Here is a 22,526-nt window from a genome sequence, read left to right as displayed (position 1 = left end):
AGCCCTTCACCGGCAGTGGTGACGTCTCCATATGAGTGAAATATTCTCGAGAGGGACATTAAACAATATTCAATCAATCAATCAGTATTCTACCACCTTATATAAAAATAAAATATTCCTTACTAAAAATAGATATAAAATTCACGATCGTTATAAAATCGGAAATTCCATCACATCATTGCACATCTACAGGACAAAAATTAATTGGTTATTGCTTAAAATAAAGGAGAACTTTGAAGAAGAAAGTGTGACTGATCGATCACGGTAACTGCAATATACCCGAACTTTCTTTAGATAGTGCGGGTATAATAAAAGTGCAATAAACTGTGAAACTTCTCAAACTAAACATCACTTTATAAATCAACAAATGATTACATAAAATCAATTCATTCATTCTTTATTTCCTCCTTTCTGAGATTATACAGCACATTTAGATTAATATAAGCATACACATACATAAAGTTATGCTGATAATACAATATACAGACATGTATACTTTAACCAGATGCATTTCATTCTTTTTTCCCTCTTTTCTGAGATTACACAGCATATTTACATTGATATAATAATAAATGCATATAAAGTTATGCTGTCATTGAAATGACTCTTTCATCACTGCGACATCACAATTTCCGTTTGTGAAGAATTGAAACACAAGAAATTCTTGAAATTCTATCTAAAACTGACAGCCAAACAAGAAACTGATAAGAATTGGATTGTTTTAGATGATGATGTTGGATTTAAGGAGTCTATAGCATTGAATTCTTCCATTCTATTTTCTTCTGATCACAGTTTACGGTAACTTTTAGTTTTCGGAAGGATCTCGTGTTCGTGTGCACTGCTTCCATATAAAGAACTTCATTGTTTGAAGTTGACTCTTCTGCATGGCTTCCTCGATGTTATAAACAAACATCAAGTTTCCTTATCGTCTCCCGGACTCTCTAAGTTGACCACATGTGCGCCGTCGTTTGAAAGCAGCGGGAACGAACTTTTGTTGTGATCATCGTCCTCCGGTATATAGGGAGAACCATTTGTCGAGTCTGGAAGATGTTGGTCGGCATTGATGTCATTTGCACTCTGGTTAACACTCCAACATTTCAAGTCTAAAGTCTTTTTAGCATTGGTATGTTGACCGTTTGCTTTCAATTTTATTTCACTTTTGCCGTCTCTTTTGGATCGTCTGCATTTTTTCAATGCTACCATGAACCCAATGACAAAAATGAAGACTACTATTATTATTATAGGTATAGGTATGATTACTTTCCAATTCGCTTCAGATGAATGGACATCGGTGATGTATTCCTCTTGGGCAGCAGTTATCGTGGGCTCTACAGGGACACTTTGGCGAATAGTGGTCAGAATTGTACTAGTGCTGACGGTTGTGGTCGGAGACTGTGCCTGGGAAGTCGTCATGTATGACTTGGTTTCGTCTCCTCCAATGACATTCATGATCAGATCACAATGTTCTAGGCCCTGCACGAAAAAACAAATCTATCATTACATTCCAATTTTGAAAATTGTTTGTGGATGAAATGATAAGAATTTTCTGTATTGATATTGTCCCGAGAAATTTTATAATGCAAGAATCATGCAAAAACTTATAGTGGACACCACTTACAGATATTTTGGTATGGTTCTAATAATTCAACATCAGTTAGTTACATTATGTATATCATAAAACATAAATCTTAGTTTGACTTTCACGTAAACTTGTTCTTAAATTTTAAATGTTACATGTTTTTAACGTCATAGGCAACGTATTATGATCCCTGTCCCCTCAACTAATTATCCAGTACAAAATTTTAATCTTAATGAAAATATTACGCTGTTTTTATGTGCATTGCAAACAAACATATGACATTAACTGTGATATATACTACAAGGAGCTCAGTTTCTAACCATGAGTCACAGACACTTGTTACGACGTCTGTACACTAACAATAACACTATTAGTATACAGAGGTCATAAACTTATTTATATATTAAACAAGTGCCCGTGCCACGGGTGTACTTTTTTAATTATTAATATCATAGTTTGTTAGGAATATAGCGATTGTAACATTATACACTTGTATATTTACAAGATGAACTTACTCTGTACTTTTCATTTTGTTTCAAAAAGAGATAACTGTGTATTTTGTTATCTTAACCCTAAACCGAATCTAAGTAGGAAATATAAGATTTTGTTTTCATATCTGGTGTTTCAAACTTTCCTGGCGTCTTTGTATCGCCTGTACTCGATTTTGTATTCTTTATAGGATTCATGAGATTAATCACTGTTCGTTATCTTTACTGTTTTTAGTATCATCTTCCTATGCTGAATAGTTCAGATGTAAAACAATGGCGGATCTAGAAATTTAAGAACGGTAGCGCAGTTAAAGGCTTGGGGCTGTCTTGTAGCCATCAGTAAATCAGGGTTAAACCCTTGTGGGGGACTAGGGGGATTTCCCTGAGACTACAAAATTCTGACAAAATATAAGACGTACAGTGTATGTATTTAGTGTTTTGGACATATTTTCATAAGTAAAAAATGTACCATATTTGTGAGAGGGACGCCGGTGTAGAGGCAAATTTTGACTCCCATAGACTAATGACCGGGGGTCATTTTTCGACGTCGAAAAATGACCCCCTAGCCGTAGAAAAATTGGATAATTTTGTAGAAAGAAGACCCAGGGGTCATTATTTTGCGTGTCATACCTGAACAATAATTACCCCCGTAGAAAAATGACACCCTCCCTTTCTTATCAGATTGATTTATTTTAAAGGTGTTGATAAGGATTTTCAGGTCATTATTTACCCAGAGTTATCGTTCCTGCTGCTCCTCTTATCAAATTTATTCCAGGTGTAATTTTTTTTTTTCACGGTTAATAAAATAAAATAAAAGTAAGAACTAGATCATTAAATTTGAGGATAGCCCACTGTAGGTTCCATGACCAATTACAACTGGAAAAAAACCGCATATTTCAGGGACGGATCCAGGGAATTTTCAAAAAGGGGTTCTACCATAAATTTTAGTTTTCAAAAGGGGAGTTCCATTCTCAAAATATGTTATTTTTACCTCATTAAGCAACATTTTGTAACGATAGGCAGAGGTACAACCTATAAAACTTTCACACCTCCCTCTGAATCTAACAATGTATCTATGCTATCTATTTACATGTATAGATCTTGTGTAATCAAACACACACATAAAAAAGAGCTGCGTCTAAATACAATACTTCTTGTGTCACAGAGAGGCGTGAAATCTTCTTAAAACTGATGAAATACATTTTTTGCAACTGAAGTCAATAGCTGATTTCATTTACGCATCATTATCGTTTTTCAAGAATTTTGAAAAATGAGTAAGTGTTGATAAAGGTATTAGTGAGTATGCGAACGATAACTTTGGGTAGACTATAGTACTATTCCACTGGATAATTTATGCCTATTAGGGGTGTAGGACAAGGGGACGGGGGCACGTGCCCCCTCACTTTTGGCAGATGGGGAGGGGGGTACAAGTGGGTTTGTGCCCCCTCACTTTTTTAACACAAAATTAACATAGATTGATCAGATGAGAATATACCACGGTTAAAAAAAATACTCAATTCTAATATGCAGGTTCTCAGCACTCAAAGCATTATTTCTTGCATGTACATAACCTATTCTCTCCGTACTACTTTTTTTTTGGACCGAGTTACGTTTTAAACCGTCATAAAAAAAAAAGTGTTAGTTACAAGAAAAATGTTCTCGCGGTGAAAATAGTTATATCTCATTTATATTAGAAGGGGATCCCCCATTGCAATGTTCAAAAGTGCAGTATGTCGTACACAGTACAGGGGATTAGGGGAAGGTACAGCCAGGGCACGTATAGCTCTGTGCTATGCATGTATATTCATAACAACATTAACAATTCAAGTCTGGTGAGAAATGTTCTTGACGAGTATTTGTCTGCATTCTTATTTGATATCACACTCCATATTCTTTGTAAAATATTTATAGCTACATTGACTATATGCAATTCTGAATGGGTTAGCATAACACTCTAATACTCGTTAATTAACTCTTGCCTATGACCTTAAACACCTCCTACTTTTCGAATTATTCACACCCAGTTATTTTTATCTTGTGACTGAACCTTGGGAAATTTTTACACTAAAAATAGATATGGAAAACTCGAGACTAAATCTATTTTAAGTGGAAGATGAAAACTTCAAACTTCTTTTTGATATTGTATCAATAAGAAACATTGATGGATTATAGAGACGTACAATCCAAATGCATATATATATTATACGTATGTATACATACATGTATCTATGTACATTGGCAAACTTAAAAGCACGTGGACATTGTCACAATTAATAAAACTTTTTTTAAAGTAACATTTAACGAACAAAGTCATCTTTAAAAAGAAAGTTACAGAAGGAAGAGAACAAAACTTACTATGCAAAAGATCGAACTGATATTCCAGAAAATCCCTTTTTCTATCTCGAGTCGCTGTCAAAAAATGATGAAATTCTCAATACATGTACGATTATGTAGTGTGTTTGCAAATACGTCACGATTGACTCGGTGACCCAGATTTGCGGTGATATTGGAGCATATAGAACTTTCCTTGCTCCTTGTAACTATGAATAATTGATGCAAATTAGGTGACCTATGACGTCGCAACATTGAAGCGGGCCGTATATTCAGGTATGCGCATTTCTATTTTCAGACGGGATTTTCCCTTTGCACATGCGCACTGATCAGAAATTGAGAGAATATAAATAAGCGTTTTTGTTTCCATTTTTTCATTCTATATACATGTATTTGGTCCAACATTGTATTTTAATGTCTTTTTACTCTGTTTATATATTAATTCTTTATTTTTGTTTAAACAATTTCATTTCAACATTTTTTTTTCTGTCAATGATTGTTATTCATGTTTTCTATTCCTATATTTCTCTTTCGTTAAAAAGTTATATCTAAACATTATTTTGAAGTTGTAATTCATATGGTCATTTCACAATTGACAGAGGCGATCAAGCCACTGCTCGCAAGGTGCCAAATAAAACAGTCGCGCACATATAATGTACAAATTGATGCGCAAACTGCGATCACACAAAACTACTGAGTAGACCTCCACTAACGGGCGTTATTAAAGGGGTTATTACTGACGACATCACACGAAAATTTGTACATGTCACAACCTACTAATTTTGTTTGTGTGCCCTTTATTCCTTTTTATGCCTCCATGTCGAAGTTTTGGGTGGGGGTATTGTTTTTGTTCTGTTTTCTGCCTGTCCGCCTGTTTATCTGTCTGACCGAAACTTTCACATTGTTCATAACTTTCATGGTGGGTGATATGGTTCTCAAATTTCACATGAGCATTCCACGTGACACGAGCTTTGTTTTAGACCTTGTGACCTTGAAGTGTTTCCTTGTTGCCACCGGAAGCTTAGTGCTTTCATTTTACAGTAATTTTATACTTTTCCCCGGGTTGATATCCATACTTAGCAATTATTTACAGCTTGAATTTTTTTTATAAAGGTGTTGCATGTTATGCAATCATAATATCCAACTAGGCTAGAGTTTTACAATGTTAAAATTGCTCCAGAGTTTCTCGTCACGAAGCGCCTTTGGATTTTATCGTAAACTGAAAATGAGACTAGATACCCGACCTCGCCACTATTTCATCAATAGAAAATAAATCTATGAAATAATATTTAATATGGACACAGGTATACAATTATATATGTATTAAGTAAAAATCAGAATGATGAGGCCCAAAACATACACCCAGAAACCCTACATCTACTTGAACAGTGGTATTATTGTTCATTCGGGATGCCCACCGTATCATTATTTCTATTTTTATATTATGGACAAGAATTTGTTAATTCATTAAAACTAAATTTACAAACAACAACCCATAAATAAATAAATAGATTAAAAAAAATTAGAAGTAAAAAAAATGGAATCGTTCGACGATAGACCCACTAAAATATATAATGAAAATCTATAAACATAATGTTAATGTACTCGTGGTACTGGCCAGAGATGAGAATTTTTTGTTTTGTAAATGTAATCATTTAATTCGTTTACTTCAACACATGTAAAAGAAAAACATTGTAAATACAAGTTACTTCAGTCACACATGATAATACATCCTAGCAATTTGATTACGATGTAGTGCACGTACTAGAAATATGTATTGTCCATAGAGTTCATTTCATATTGCCCCAAGTAATGACACTTTACGTGCAAAGAGGCATAACCTCTTCAACCAGAGACGGGGACTTGGTGCAGAAGGAGTTATCTTCCGTAATTACATTATTGATTTATCTTGTTTAACGTCCCGCTCCAGATATTTTCACTCAACCAATACCGGTCAAAAGCTTCAAATTTAGACCTATGCTCGGCGTGAGGCCATTTAACAGTGAGGGTTCTCTAGCGTGCCACACCTACTGTGACACGGGACATCCGTTTTTAAGGTCATCTCATTCACATCTGATGTCGAGCGTTTGGCAATGGAACTGTCACTACCTGTTTTAACGACTTAGGTTTGTCGCGGCAGTGATTTAAATCCCGACCTTCCGCACGCGGGGCGAATTCTCTACCTCTAGACAACTGCGTCGGAAGAAGAATACCTACACCCAACACATCAATAGTATGACATGTAAAACTTATACGGTACCAATTTTGATGCACCAGATGCGCATTTCGACAAATAATGTCTCTTCAGTGATGCTCAACCGAAATGTTTGAAATCCGAAATAACCATGAAGTTTTAGAGCTAAATATAGCCAAAAACAGCGTGCCAAAAAAGTGGAGCCAAATTCGTCCAAGGATAAGAGCTATGCATGAGGGAGATAATCCTTAATTTTGAAATGAATTTCTAAATTTTATAACAGCAATTAAATATACATCCGTATTTTCAAGCTAGTAACGAAGTACTTAGCTACTGGGCTGTGTGAAGATAACGAACAGTGGTCAATCTCATAACTCCTATGAGCAATACAAAATAGAGAATTGGGCAAACACGGACCCCTGGGTATACCAGATGTGGGATCAGGTGTCTTGGAATAAGCATCCCCTGTTACCCGGTCACACCCGCCGTGATCCCTATATCTTGATCAGGTAATCGGAGTTATCCAAAGTCATAATCTGAATGCCAAGACACATTTAATGTCCCAGTCAATGGGTCGGATGAATATGAATTACTGTACCTATACGGGATTCCTAAACTTCATAAAAACCCTTACAAACAAAGCTACATTGCTGGATCCAGTAAGTGTTCTACCAAGCCCCTATCTTTGCTCCTCACGAAAATATTAACAACTATAAGGGAGAAACTTCAAACGTACTGTGCGATTATAAATACCAGAAATGGTAAAATCAAATGTGGATTCTAAAACATTCTTAAAAACTTTTAGTAAAATTGAAATCGCAACACTTTTCTGAAATAAACAACATCAAAACGTATGACTTTTCAACACTTTACACGACCATTTCCCTCGATAAATCAAATACTAGACTTTGACATCATAGATAATTGCTTCTTCAACAAAAATGGAAAACGGAAATACTCCTACCTAGTGATCAGTCATCCAAAAAATTACTGTGTTAAACACCACTTTGATTCCACGCACAAGTACTCTGAAGTTGAAATAAAATATATGCTTGGGTTTCTCATTGACGATATCTTCGTAGTCTTTGGTGAATATATCTTCCAACAGTCTATTGGAATTCCCATCGGCACGAATTATGCTCCTTCGTTAGCGGACCTGATTTAATATTCCTATGAAGCAGAATTTAACGATCTAGTTTGCCAATACAACCTATCATTGGGTCAAATGATGTCTGACGTGGTTCATGCCGATTGTTAGACCGTTCTTGGCACACTGATTTTGACTACGGATATCTCCATTTACCTGATCAAGATATAGGACTCACGGCGGATGTGACCGGTCGACAGAGAATGCTTACTCCTCCTGGGCATCTGATCCCACCTCTGGTATGTCCAGGGCTCCGTGTTTGTCCAACTCGAAAAAAATATCTTGATACAGCCTTCCATTCGACATTTAGATATATCGACGACGTTGTATCCATTAACAATGATAATTTTCATTCAAATGTCGATTCGAAATATCCCTGTGAACTAGAAATAAAAGACACCACAGAGTCATCCACTTCTGCTTCATACTTAGATATTTTATTAACAGTAGATATTAACTGCAAACTAACAACTCAACTTTATGACAAACGGGATTATTTCAGCTTCTTCATTATCAACTTCCCATATTTATGTAGCAATATGCCATTATCACCTGCAACTGATGTTTATATCTCTCAACTGATTTGATACGTAAGATCTTGTTCTGCGTATGGTCAGTTTTTAAATCGAGGCAGGCTATTCACAAACAAGCTGATGTTGCGGGGGTTCCAACAGTCTCCTTTAAAGTCAACATTTCGCAAATTCTATGGTCGTGATAACGATTTACTTTGTCAATACTTTCTTTCATTAGCTAAAATGCTGTCTGACGTGTTTCATACCGATTGTTACTGATTTTCACTACGGATAACTCCATTTACGTGATCAAGATATAGGGCTCACGGCGGGTGTGACCGGTCTACAGGGGATGTTTACTCCTCCTAGGCACCTGATCCCACCTCTGGTGTGTCCTGGGGTCCGTGTTTACCAAACTCTCTATTTTGTATTGCTTATAGGAGTTTTGAGATTGATTACTGTTCGTTATCTTCACATTTGACGAAGAACAAGAGCACGTATATGGATTAAGTATAAGATGGTTTATCTCTAGGCACTGCATCCAAACGTTTAAATTATAACCAACTTGGTTATAATTCAAAAGTTTGGATGCAATAGTAGTAGTATATTTGTAGGAAATCCAGGATGTATACTTACTTGAAATATGTTGGAATACGAGGCTGAACTCTTTTATAACGAAGAATTTACTTATGTTGACGGCATCTATTCCTTTGTTTGTAAATTTGAGCTTAAATAACTGGCGGCATGGTTCAGAAGGAATATCATCCATGACCCGAAGTGGTTTGAAGAGCCTGTGATTGGCAACATCCATAATCATACAGTTCAGTACATATTCTGGTGTTGAAAAATCCAAGTATAGACTAGCTGTGGCTTCTTGGAATAAGGTATGTGAAATTCTCAACGGAACAGAGTAAAGTTTTGTGCGAATATGTGCACCTAATTGTCTGTTGACACAAGGTAAAAGTGAATCAAGCCTGACGTCATTTATACTTGGTATTTTATATGAACAATGTCCATCACTGTGTTTACGTCTTTGAGTATTTGGAGAGAGTCCCATCAAACTGATTTTGACTACGGATATAAACTTACTTTGTTAAACACCACTCTGATTCCACGCACAAGTACTCTGAAGTTGAAATAAAAAATATGCTAGAGTTCCTAATTGACAATATCTTCGTGGTCTTTGGTGAGCAGGTCTTCCAACAGTCTGTTGGAATTCCCATCGGCACGAATTGTGCTCCTTTGTTAGCTGACCTGTTTTTATATTCATATGAAGCAGAATTTATTCAAAAACTTCTACGTGAGAAGAAAAAATATCTCGCTGTGACCTTCAATTCGACTTTTAGATATATCGATGACGTTTTGTCTATTAACAATGATAGCTTTCATTCATATGTCGATTTGATATATCCCTGTGAGCTGGAAATAAAGGACACCACAGAGTCGTCCACTTCTGCTTCATACTTAGATATTTTATTGAAAGTAGACATTAACGGCAAACTAACAACTCAACTGTATGACAAACGGGATGATTTCAGCTTCTCAATCGTCAACTTCCCACATTTATGTAGCAATATTCCATTATCACCTGCATATGGTGTTTATATATCTCAACTGATTCGATATGCAAGAGCTTGTTCTGGGTATAGTCAGTTTTTAAATCGAGGTAAGCTACTGACAAACAAGTTGATGGTACAGGGATTTCAACAGTCTCGATTGAAGTCAGCATTTCGCAAATTCTATGGTCGTTATAACGATCTAGTTCGTCAATACAACCTCGCATTGGGTCAAATGCTGTCTGACGTGTTTCATACCGATTGTTAAGCCGTTCTTGGCACACTGATTTTGACTGCGGATAACTCCGTTTACCTGATCAGGATATGGGGCTCACGGCGGGTGTGACCGGTCAACAGGGGATGCTTACTCCTCCTAGGCACCTGATCTCACCTCTGGTGTGTCCAAGGGTCCGTGTTTGCCCAACTATCTATTTTGTATTGCTTGTAGGAGTTATGAGATTGATCACTGTTCGTTATCTTCACCTTGCATATAGGGGTCACGGCGGGTGTGACTGGTCGACAGGGGATGCTTACTCCTCCTAGGCATCTGATCGCACCTCTGGTGTGTCCAGGGGTCCGTGTTTGCCCAACTATCTGTTTCACACGCCCTCTCACCTCTGCTCGGCGCGGGTTCGAATCCCGCTCGCGCCGGTAAGTGAGAAAGTTTCACAGTTTACTTGCGGAAGGTCGGTGGTCTCTTCCCAGGTACATTATATCTGGGTTCTCTCTTCCACCAATAAAAACTGGGCGCCACCAGATAACTGAAAAATTGTTGACTGTGGCGGAAAACATCAATCAATCATTCAATCAATCAATCTATCAAACTAACTATCTATCTATGTATTTTGTATTGCTTACAGGAGTTATGAGATTGATCACTGTTCGTTATCTTCACCTTTCATTCACGTTATTTCCTTGTGGACTAGTCAAATTTCTGAAATCATATACATTATCATTGCATCCATATGGAAATGCAGTAGCTAGAGTCCTGATCCAGTGATCTGCCCGTTGTCTACGAAAAGGGGTACTTAAGGTTGGATTGTTTGTATGATGGTATTTTTATTCTTCTTTTTCTTTTTATTATATGTAATAAGTGTAAATATAGATGCATGGATACTTAACTTAGACATTTATACTGAAATAACTAAGTATGCATACCGTCAAATAAATAAGTATCAACCTAATGCACTGTCAGTGTATTGCTAAACATCACAATAATGTAAAACTTATACGGTACCAATTTTGATGCACCAGATGCGCATTTCGACAAATAATGTCTCTTCAGTGATGCTCAACCGAAATGTTTGAAATCCGAAATAACTATGAAGTTTTAGAGCTAAATATAGCCAAAAACATACAAAACTAACACTCGCCAATTTAGAAGTTTTCACTATAGAAAAATTAGTTTTCAGTACAAAGCCGACTACTAGTAAGCAAGATGCCCCTGGGTCACATCGCTTACCTGGGTCACCTTGGCCTTGCTATTGTTCAGCTATTGTGATTTTTAAAAGTTTATTTATTAATTTTTATTACCATGAAAAATTTTAACCCCATATTGTAGCCACAATCTAACCCCAAAGAATCACAACATAACTGAGAATGAATTCACACAAAACAGAGGTGTATCAACACCAATATGATCTTGCAAGGTCATAGATCATGCATGTAGTATGCTACTCAAGACTTGGCCATAAGTAATCTATATGAAAGTCCTAGCTTGAATAGTTCAAGAGATATTTTTAAAGATTTCCCCTATATATCAGCATCTAACACTTTGATCCCCTATTGTGGTCCCATCCTACCCTCGGAGACTATGAATTGCACAAACTTGGATCTCGCTCTCATGTCAATTTCTACTTTTCTGGCCCTGTGGGATTTGAAAAGAAGATATTTAATACTCGTATCTAAAACTCGGTTTCTTACAAACTTGAATGTGCACTATATCAGGAAGTTTTCATGTAAATGTAGACTTTTCTGGCCAAGTCGTTCTTGAGAAAAAGATTTTTAAAAGATTTCCCTTCAAATGTAAAACTTTGATCCCCTATTGTGGCTCCACTCTACGCCTGGAGGCCATGATTTTAACATACTTGAATCTTCACTATATCAGAGAGCTACCATGTAAATTTAAACTTTCCTGGCCTAATGGTTCTTGAGAAAATTTTCCTATTATACATGTATTTGTATAAAAAAAATTTGATCCGCTATTGTGACCCCATCCTACCCCGGGGGTCATGATTTGAAGAAACTTGAATCTGTACTATGCAGGGATACTTTCATGAAATATAAACTTTACTGGTCCAGTTGTTCTAAAGATATTTAAAGATTTTCCCTATAAAGGATCTCACCTCTTCAGCCGTAGCGCCTGGTCCCTTTTCACCCCCCCCCCCTTTTCAAAGAAAATTGATTTAACTTTTTAGTAGATATCAAACCTGATGTATCTCCCGTAAGTACACAGTTTTTTCCCCATGTGATATTGGAAGATAAGGGTAGAAAACTAAGTTTTAAATGGCTACTCCAAGCCTGACAACTATAGAATTACTACCCGCATTGATGCAGCTTTCATTTATTCACAGCTGGGCGGAGATATTCAGATCCCTTAACAATGTGGATATTGTGAATATAATTTAATAACCTCGGTTGTGGCACGCACTTACCAAGTTATTGTAACAAATAAGAGGAGAAAAATCTTCGGACCAGTTGGAGATTGAACTTGGAACCCTTCTTCTACTGCTAATTGAAAGATTGAGCTGACCAGACCGATTTACGAATTATGGAAATATTACTATAATATAAGTACTCTTACCAAATAAAATACTGGAAATGTCGCTCGCGTATGGCCTGATTATCTATACAACGCTTCAGTATTAAAGAAAAAAATTGTATTAAATTCATTAGTGGTCATAAATGAAATTTCTTTTGGAAAGTTTTTTCATCCAGTACAGACTCGCTGGACGTGCGTGCGCTCTTCTGTGTGAAGAATGTATGTATACGGCTTAGGTCTCGGACATCTGTCGCCATCCGTACTTTGTTTTTACGTTTTATATTTTACTTTGTTTAAAGGAGAAACCCTTAATGGGTTTATTTGAATAATTTGAAAATTTCTTAATCCATGTGAAGCAGATCTGGTTAATTGTACAATGATATAATCAGCATCTACATTGGCAAGCAAGTGTATAAATGAGAGGGACGTTCATTGTAGCCATCCAGAAGATTCTAGATAATGTGGAGGGTCCTCGTAATGGACAAAGACAGATATGTATAAAAATATGAATATATCATGTATGTTTATGGTGTCTCATACGAAGTACGAAATTTATGTGTACTGGAGAAAGGAATTGCATACTTAACATGAAGTCCTCATATCATGCCTGAAATATGTCAATACTTCCAGGCTGTTATTGAAAACTACGGAAGAAATTTGTAGAGATTTGATTTTTTCTCTTATACAGTCATACATGAACAAGGACACATAGTCAGTGTGTGTAAACCATATTCTGCACATATTCTAATAGGTTCACATGATACTCATATCTTGGAACAATATACAAATATAATTACAAGAGTTAAGTACATCTCAATAATGCTAGTCTTTCAAAATACTCATATTTGTATTTCATTATTTCTTGGCTAATATCTTAGCATCTTTGAAGTACGGCATGCACACACCCCACACCCAGTCCAGGTGTGATCCTGAGTTACGAGATTGAAGATCTCGGATAATAGAGGAATTCGTTACGACCCGAAGGGTCTTATCGCTGAATGGGGGTATCCTTTCCAAAAGTTGTATAAATCTCAGAATTTAAGATGGGAATCGGATGATAACTGGTGATAATGTGAATACCATTAGCAACATTCGCAACGATGATCTTATTTATAGACCTGGATTTCCCTATCTATTTTTGGTGTGTAGGATTGGCGAAATAACTCAAGAGTTAAAGGAAACAAGTATAGCTTTTTAACAAAGCTTGCCGTCTTTAGGAACAACCTTATACAGTAAACTGATAGAAATGTATGATATGCTTTAAGTATTTCTTATTAAATGACCACATAATCAAACTTTTCTAAAGTGGTAAATCTTATATAAAATCAAGTTTTGAAAAGGAAAAAAAAAAACACCTACTAGAAACTACTGTACAATAATTTTTCTAGCATGACATTGAAGTAGACATGATATTTGTACTAAAAATAGAAAGCTATGTTTCTTCTGAACCTAAAAAAAAAAAACCCAGTGAAAATCAGATGTTAAGCGTGTTTAATTTTTCACAAAGCAAGAAACACGAACTACTAAATAGCTGAACATTGCCCAAATTTTATGTTCAAAACAAAGACCATTTCTGTTATTTGTTGAAGTATAGAAACGTTTTTGATAGTTGTTATGAATAGGATTAAAATGTCAGTTTCATTATATTGCAATTTTACTTCTTTCTTCTCTATGTTTTCTCTCTCTTTTTTAAGATTGAAAATCCTGTAAATTGTTAAGTCGTACGTTTAGATCACCACGAAATTATCTCCCTTGCGTTGAACAGAATTTCAATCAATGAAATAAATTAGAATTTTCACATCATACATTTTCTACCAATCACAATCTTCATAGATATGATACCCTCTTCCAAATAAGGCGGTAATAAACTCATTCATTTTATCACGTGCTAGAATTTATTAATGATTGTTTACACGTAACATTTTGAAAGAGACATGAGTGCTACATACTACATGTATGTGCCCACTAATGAAATATTTTTAAAATACGTATTATACATCAATATTGATAGATATGAAGGAATGTTGTGGCTTTTTTGTTATGAGCACTTTAGTTTTGTAGTGTACAATTTGATTGAGGAAGTATGTTACATGTTCTAGAGAACAGCAGGGCCATGATTAGCCATATCGATATAGAAGCATCCCCGGGTAGTGTAGATTCATCTTTCTTTCAATCAATGTCCTGGGGTAGGTCCTCGAACATATATACGTCCTTACTGTCACGAACCACGGATCAAGAGATAATCTAACGTCACATATGTACTAGTGCATTGTTACGTCACAAGCCAGCAAAATATGCACCGGTGTATTGTTACATATAAATGCATAAAACATATTATTTACAATAATATCACTTTATGCCTTCTATATGATAAATCTAGAAGTTAAAACATGTTTTCCCCAGCTAGTTATTTTTCATCTCAACAAACAAGTAATTATTGTAGTTAAAATTGTCATTTATTAATGACAAGAAGATATCACGATAAACAATTAGGGAGATCCTACTTTCTTATCAAATTGTACATAGACTTTGTTTAGGATCTCCCAAAGTTACATGTTAAGATATAGTGTGAATATTATAATCACTATGATGAAAAATAAGGTGGCAACAAACAATAGGCCACCAAAATCCAACAAACATTGGATTTTCCGCCATTCAAGGGAAACAACATATAAACATACCAGAGGAAAGAAAATCCTCTCTAATATCAGAATCTTGAGAAAAGGAAATTCAATAATACATAACACAACATAATACTTATACAATTTCAAATAGCCAGCAAAACCCCTGATTCTATGACCTGGATTACATCAGTGTAACCTATTTAGCACATACAGGAGTACATGTATACTAGCAGCACATGTGTTGGAGAAAGTAGCAGACATAATCTGGCCTACTCATCACTAATAACTTACATATACTAAGAGTCATAGAATGATGGCAGACATAATCTGACCCATCTAATGTTTATCTGAAGACGGTCTCTGGGAGGATGGCAGACATAATCTGACCCATCGAATGTTGAGTGATCTAGTGACACCTACAGGGGGAATATGACAGACATAATCTGACTCATTAGATTGAAAGAGTAAAAGAACCCGTCCTTATATATCTCTTAACAGCATCGGACTTCCATCGACCCATTCGCTGTATCGCATTTTCAGAAAAACCTAACCTAGCTGCATGTGTTGCTGCTCCGATTCGAAAACTTTGACCTTTGTACAGTTTTGGATTCAAACCCATGAATGAAATAGTTGCCTCTAATTGTTTTGAAACAAATGAATGTGCAACTGGGACCCCGTTAATAAACTGAAAAAGGGGACCACTTGAATGTTTGAATTTATGCAAATAATGAAAGAGAGCAAAAACTGGACAGAATTCCTTGTCAGGCTGGACCTCTAAGCAAATAGTAATTGATTGGTCAGCTTGCATAGTTTTTGCATAACGTAAAATTAAGCTTACACTGCTTAACTTCGCCTCTTTTGCTTCGAATTGGACGTCTGATCTTTGTATTACTTAAACTATAGCCTGTTTTGACTTTGTAACTAATTCCCCTAGTCTGAAAAATCCAAAATAGGCAGTGAGAAACAATGCTTTCAATAAAACACGGTGAAGAAAATTGGAGCTTGTATGATGTATGGCATTGATGAGTTGCATAAGAATTTCCCCTGTTATTGGGAGTCGCGAGTCTGCCCCATGACATGATTTTTGACAGCCTTTTAACAATTTTTGTACTAGAAAATTTTGGGATGGGTCTGGCAAGTTTAAAATTTTATGAAGAAATGAAATGGCGGAAACCTGTGGTGTTAACGTGCTTGCCGAATAATTGTTTTCATATAGGTGAGCCAAAAAGTTACAAATTGTAGAGATTTGTAATGGGAGAGTAAGCTTTGATGCTGACCAATGACACAACTTATCCCATGTATGTAGATATGCCTTTTTTGTAGCAGGGTTGAGAGAGGCTTGTATTAAGTCGCATGCCGTCGGTGTCAAATGTGCAAAAGCTGGCATGGGACGTGTGTTGGTTGTTTGGCCAAGTATGGAACTTCCCTGAAAGCTTCCTGAAATTTTAAACGAGAGAGCCTGTCAGCCAGTACATTAGATTTTCCTGAAACATGTTTATCTCTGAAATTAATATTATATTGCATCGACACTAGCACAAGCCGTCATAACAATTTCATAATAATAATACCATATTTATATAGCACCCTTTTCATACACTATGTACGCTCAAAGGCGCTTTACAATGCATATATACCTTACAACAGAATGTTATATACATAATACATAGAAAATAAATAAAACATTAAAAGTTGTTTCTATCCTTATTGTACATATACATGTAAAACATGAAAAACACAAGATACCATAAATATGCTAGATAAGAATAAACATCAGTTTCAGGGCGTATTAAAATAATAATAATAATGATGAAATACACACACGCACACACAGCATATAATGTCTCAGGTATAATACATTAAAACATACAATTCCTTTTTTTCCCCCAAAAGATTATGTTCTTTTGCTGACTGCTTATTGATAACATCCACTACGCCATATTGTCAGATAGAAATAGAATTTTCTTGTTCCGATGTTCCTGACACCATATTTCTAAAGCAATTACAATTGTGAAAAGTTTTTTTTTTGATACATATCTGATATTGCGCAAGAGCATCTGACCACTTATTTGCAAACCATTTAGAACCTAGCACTGCTGCATAACATTGTGACCCTGATGCATCAGTTTGTAAATTTAAATGATCCGAAGACATCCATTCCTTATCTAAGAAAACTGACTTGCCATTAAAGTGTTGAATGAAATCTGACCAGGTAGCTAAGTCAGCTCTAGCTTCCATATCCAACTTAATATACCTTGTAGAATCATCTAAACCACAGGTAAGATTGATTAACCGCCGCAAAAAAGATCTGCCTGGTACTACAACCCCACGTGCAAAATTTAAGAGACCTATGGCTGATTGTAATTCTTTTAATGAGACTTTTTGTATTTTTTCAGTTGGTTAAGCTTTTTGTTAACCTTGACAACTTTTTCATAGGGGGTCTACATTCCATCGCTTCAGTATCTACCTCAATCCCATACATAGTTAACTTCGTTGTAGGGGGTTGTGTTTTTTCATCTTTATCGGGATACCCACTTGTTTGCATATAAATAAGAAACTTGTTAGATCATCTCTACATTGTGACGAGTTCGGTGGGCCTATAAAGAAAAAATCATCCAGGATATGAGAGATACCTGCTGCCTTGAAAACGTTTTCCATTATCCACTGTAACGCACAGCTAAGTGCTTTAAAAAATTGACAACTGCTACTTGCTCTCATTGGTAAACACATATCATAATAAAATGAATCTTGCCAACGAAAGCCTAAAAGGTGATAGTCTAGTGGATGAATTGGAACTATTCTAAAGGCATCTTCAATGTCAGATTTTGCCATTAAACTATATTGCCCAAATTTCTGAACCAAATAGACAATATTGTCAATTGAATCATAGTGAACCGCTGAAAATTCCTTTGGAATGTTGGCATTAACAGAATGATTTGTAGGGAAAGAAAGGTCGTGGATAATTCTAAAGTTTCCTGAAGTACTTTTTGGCACTAATCCTAAAGGTGACACAGTGAAATGTTCTAAAGGGGGTTCATCAAATGGCCCAGCTATTGTACCTTTTTTAATTCCAGTTTGAACATAATCGTCAATGATACTGGGGTGATCTGTTGTTGATTTGTGATTTTTTGATATATGAGATATATGTGGGTTAGCAACACAGCCCAACCGAAAACCCCTTTTAAACCCTTGCACTAAGTAACCTGAAAGAGATCTATCATATTGGACCAGAAAGTCATTTAGCTTGTCTGGGATAACTGGTGTTGGGAGCAGAAATCCCCCGTGAGGCTGTTGATGCTGTTGATTTGATATTTGAGGATTGATTTTTCTTATTCCCTCTACAATTGGTTCTTGAATGGTTTCCATGACATGTGTGTGAGTAAGGGCATGGGTCATTTTGACACTGTTATCCATTATTAAAGGCATAGCAGAAACGCATTTGCGCTCTGCTTGACCCTTTCCGAAAGGGCTGTTGGGCTGCACGTGATACATATGCACAAGTGACAGCTTTTACTCTGAGTTCCTCGATAGGCTTTTGCCATGCACATTTACTGTTTCTTTCAATTGTCGAAAATTTTCATCGTAAATTCTCCAAGCCCCCACCCCTAACATTTTGTGCATTTCCCTGATAAAGAAACAATACTTTAACAAATGCAGTGCTTGGTTTGGAGCTTTTTCAAGATATATTGCTATGAAATTCAAAAAAGCGTCTGTCCACTGATTAATAGTCAGTGATGTTTTGGGTTTTGTTGACCCCTGCTGCTGAATTGTCACAGATCCAGCAGCAATATTCAATGAGACAGGATCCTCACGCTGCTGCAGCAACACACGCAAATCTATGTCCTGGTTTTCCCATATTTTCTGTTTTGTGCGTTGTGCTACCACTGCAGCAAGAGGGATCCCATCAGAAAGAGAGATAGGATGCAAAACCTTGGGTTTTGCTGGCTCACCTGTATTAAATATTTGATTAATTAAAGTAGAGATGTTATTACTAGTGTCAGGACTATTCGGCTGATCCACAGTGCCAGAGGACTGAGCTACAGTTGACTCTGCTGATTCCTCCGTTTCTACATGGTTTTGATTCTTGCTGTCATTTTGCTGTTTCAAAATCTCTGCAGCTAATTTCTCGTAATCGATGTTTAGTGGCTGATTGACTGCTTTCGCCGACTGGTTATCAATTTTATTTCTTTTTGATATTTTTGCAGACTCGTTTGCGGCTGGCCGCTTCCTCGGCATGGTTACAACTGAGGAAAATGCAATTATTATTATGGTTACAATACATCTATGAATTCAAAATTATAAGGAGAATAACCCCTGCTACAATTACATGATATTTCCCAACTTAAAGCTTTTGCCAAATTTAGTTGCTCTTAAAATCAATAGCGTAAACTATATCTGTAACAGTAACATGAATTACATATAGATCATGTACTGGTACATAATGAACTAACATTTTAGATTCGATGCCTGTAATTACTTAAACAGTTCGTATTGGCAGTCCACAAAGTAACCGATTTCTTAGAAACAGTAACTCCAATTACTAAAAGAACATATGCTGGTACCTTGTGAACTCGCGTCTTAGAAACAGTAACATGAATGTAGAATGTAGAGATTATATACTGTCAGATAACAGTAACAGGAATGACATCATAGACAGTTGTTTCTTCAACAAAAACGGAAAACGGAAATATTCATATCTAGTGATCAGTCATTCAAAAACTTACTTTGTTAAACACCACTCTGATTCCACGCACAAGTACTCTGAAGTTGAAATAGAAAATATGCTAGAGTTCCTCATTGACAATATCTTCGTGGTCTTTGGTGATCAGGTCTTCCCACATACTGTTGGAATTCCCATGGGCACGAATTGTGCTCCTTTGTTAGCTGACCTGTTTTTATATTCATATGAAGCAGAATTTATTCAAAAACTTCTACGTGAGAAGGAAAAATCTCTCGCTGTGACCTTCCGTTCGACTTTGAGATATATCGATGACGTTTTGTCTATTAACAATGATAGCTTTCATTCATATGTCGATTTGATATATCCCTGTGAGCTCAAACTAAAGGACACCAGAGTCGTCCACTTCTGCTTCATACTTAGATATTTTATTGAAAGTAGACATTAACGGCAAACTGACAACTCAACTGTATGACAAACGGGATGATTTCAGCTTCTCCATCGTCAACTTCCCATATTTATGTAGCAATATTCCATTATCACCTGCATATGGTGTTTATATATCTCAACTGATTCGATATGCAAGAGCTTGTTCTGGGTATAGCCAGTTTTTAAATCTAGGTAAGCTACTGACCAACAAGTTGATGGTACAGGGATTTCAACAGTCTCGATTGAAGTCAGCATTTCGCAAATTTTATGGTCGTTATAACGATCTAGTTCGTCAATACAACCTCGCATTGGGTCAAATGCTGTCTGACGTGTTTCATACCGATTGTTAGGCCGTTCTTGGCACACTGATTTTGACTGCGGATAACTCCGTTTACCTGATCAGGATATGGGTCTCACAGCGGGTGTGACCGGTCAACAGGGGATGCTTACTCCTCCTAGGTACCTGATCCCACCTCTGGTGTGTCCAGGGGCCCGTGTTTGCCCAACTAGCTATTTTGTATTGCTTGTAGGAGTTATGAGATTGATCATTGTTCGTTATCTTCACCTTGCATATAGTACTGAGACATAGTGAACTAATCTTAGAAACAGTAGTATGAATTACTTATAGATTATGTACCGAGACATAGTGAACTAACATATTGGAAACAGTACTTGCTTATATCATGTATTGTCAGACCACATAGCAAACCACTTTCTTAGGAACAGTTACCTAAAATACTTAGAGATCATGTACTGGCAACTAGTGGACTAGCATCTTAGAAACAGTAACACGAATTACTTAGAGATCATGTACTGGCAGTCCACATAGCAAACCAATTTCTTAGAAACAGTAACATGAATTACTTAGAGATCAAGTACTGAGATATAGTGAACTAACATCTTAGAAACAGTAACATGAATTACTTAGAGATCATGTACTGAGACATAGTGAACTAACAACTTAGAAACAGTAACATGAATTACTTAGAGATCATGTACTGGCAGTTCACATAGCAAACCAATTTCTTAGAAACAGTAACATGAATCACTTAGAGATCATGTACTGGCAGTTCACAAAGCAAACTAATTTCTTAGAAACAGTAACATGAATTACTTAGAGATCAAGTACTGAGATATAGTGAACTAACATCTTAGAAACAGTAACATAAATTACTTAGAGATCATGTACTGGCAGTTCACATAGCAAACCAATTTCTTTAAAAAAGAAACATGTATTACTTAGAGATCATACACCTGTACATTATGAACTAACATCTTGGACAAATAATATCAATTACTTAGAAATCCTTATTCTAAATGTATTTCGAGAGCCAACTTCATATATAATATTTTAATTGTTTGTATTCTCATTGACTCATGACGTTAACATTATTTATATCACAACCTAAATGTTCTTTAAACTTATAAACTTGTCTTGCAATTTGTAAACTTAAGAGCTAGCTGCGATGCAATCATGCAAGACGATGTTATACTTCAACATAATCTATTTAATTCATTTATATACTGGCCTCATTCGTCTGCAAGTGTTGATCACCGCATATTTAATGCTTTTCAGGTATTTGACCATAGGTACTGGCTCATTGTTAACAGATTTTGTAGACATATTTATATTTATATAATATATCTTTTCTTATGATTCGCTTAAAACAAGTCAAACGTCTAACGATAATAACAATATACTGATAACGTCATACAGTAATGTATGATGTCAAGAGATAATCTAACGTCACATATGTACTAGTGCATTGTTACATCACAAGCCAGCAAAATATAGCACCGGTGTATTGTTACATATAAATGCATAAAACATATTATTTACAATAATATCACTACATAGAGCATGTTTGTTTATGGTGTCTCATACGCAGTACGAAATTGATGTGTACTGGAAAAAGGAATTGCATACTTAACATGAAGTCCTATCAACAGGTCATAGTTCAATTTGACGAGCATATCTTGCCTGAAATATGTCAATACTTCCAGGTTGTTATTGAAAACTACGGAAGAAATTTGTAGAGATTTGATTTTTTCTCTCATACAGTCACACATGAACAAGGACACATAGCCAGTGTGTGTAAACCATATTATGTACATATTCTAATAGGTTCACATGATACGCATATCTTGGAACAATATACAAATATAATTACAAGAGTTAAGTACATCTCAATAATGCTAGTCTTTCAAAATACTCATATTTGTATTTCAT

The 22,526-nt window shown here is 35.9% G+C and overlaps 1 long non-coding RNA gene and 1 pseudogene across 1 annotated transcript; both read right to left on the bottom strand.

The window, feature by feature from the left end:
• Nucleotides 1-380: 380 nt before the first annotated feature.
• On the bottom strand, nt 381-5,944 carry LOC125647744 (uncharacterized). The gene is made up of 2 exons (XR_007360083.2): nt 4,423-5,944; nt 381-1,473 (listed from the first exon to the last, which is right to left on the bottom strand). It is a non-coding gene; the product is annotated as an uncharacterized LOC125647744 (long non-coding RNA).
• A 12,480-nt stretch (nt 5,945-18,424) lies between these two features.
• Nucleotides 18,425-19,425, bottom strand: LOC125647284 (uncharacterized; annotated as a pseudogene).
• Nucleotides 19,426-22,526: the final 3,101 nt, after the last annotated feature.

The sequence above is a fragment of the Ostrea edulis genome, chromosome 6, assembly GCF_947568905.1.
Source record: "Ostrea edulis chromosome 6, xbOstEdul1.1, whole genome shotgun sequence".
Taxonomy (NCBI): Eukaryota; Metazoa; Mollusca; class Bivalvia; order Ostreida; family Ostreidae; genus Ostrea; species Ostrea edulis.
The sequence above is the reverse complement of the archived record's forward strand: the minus strand, read 5'-3'. Positions and strand labels throughout refer to the sequence as shown.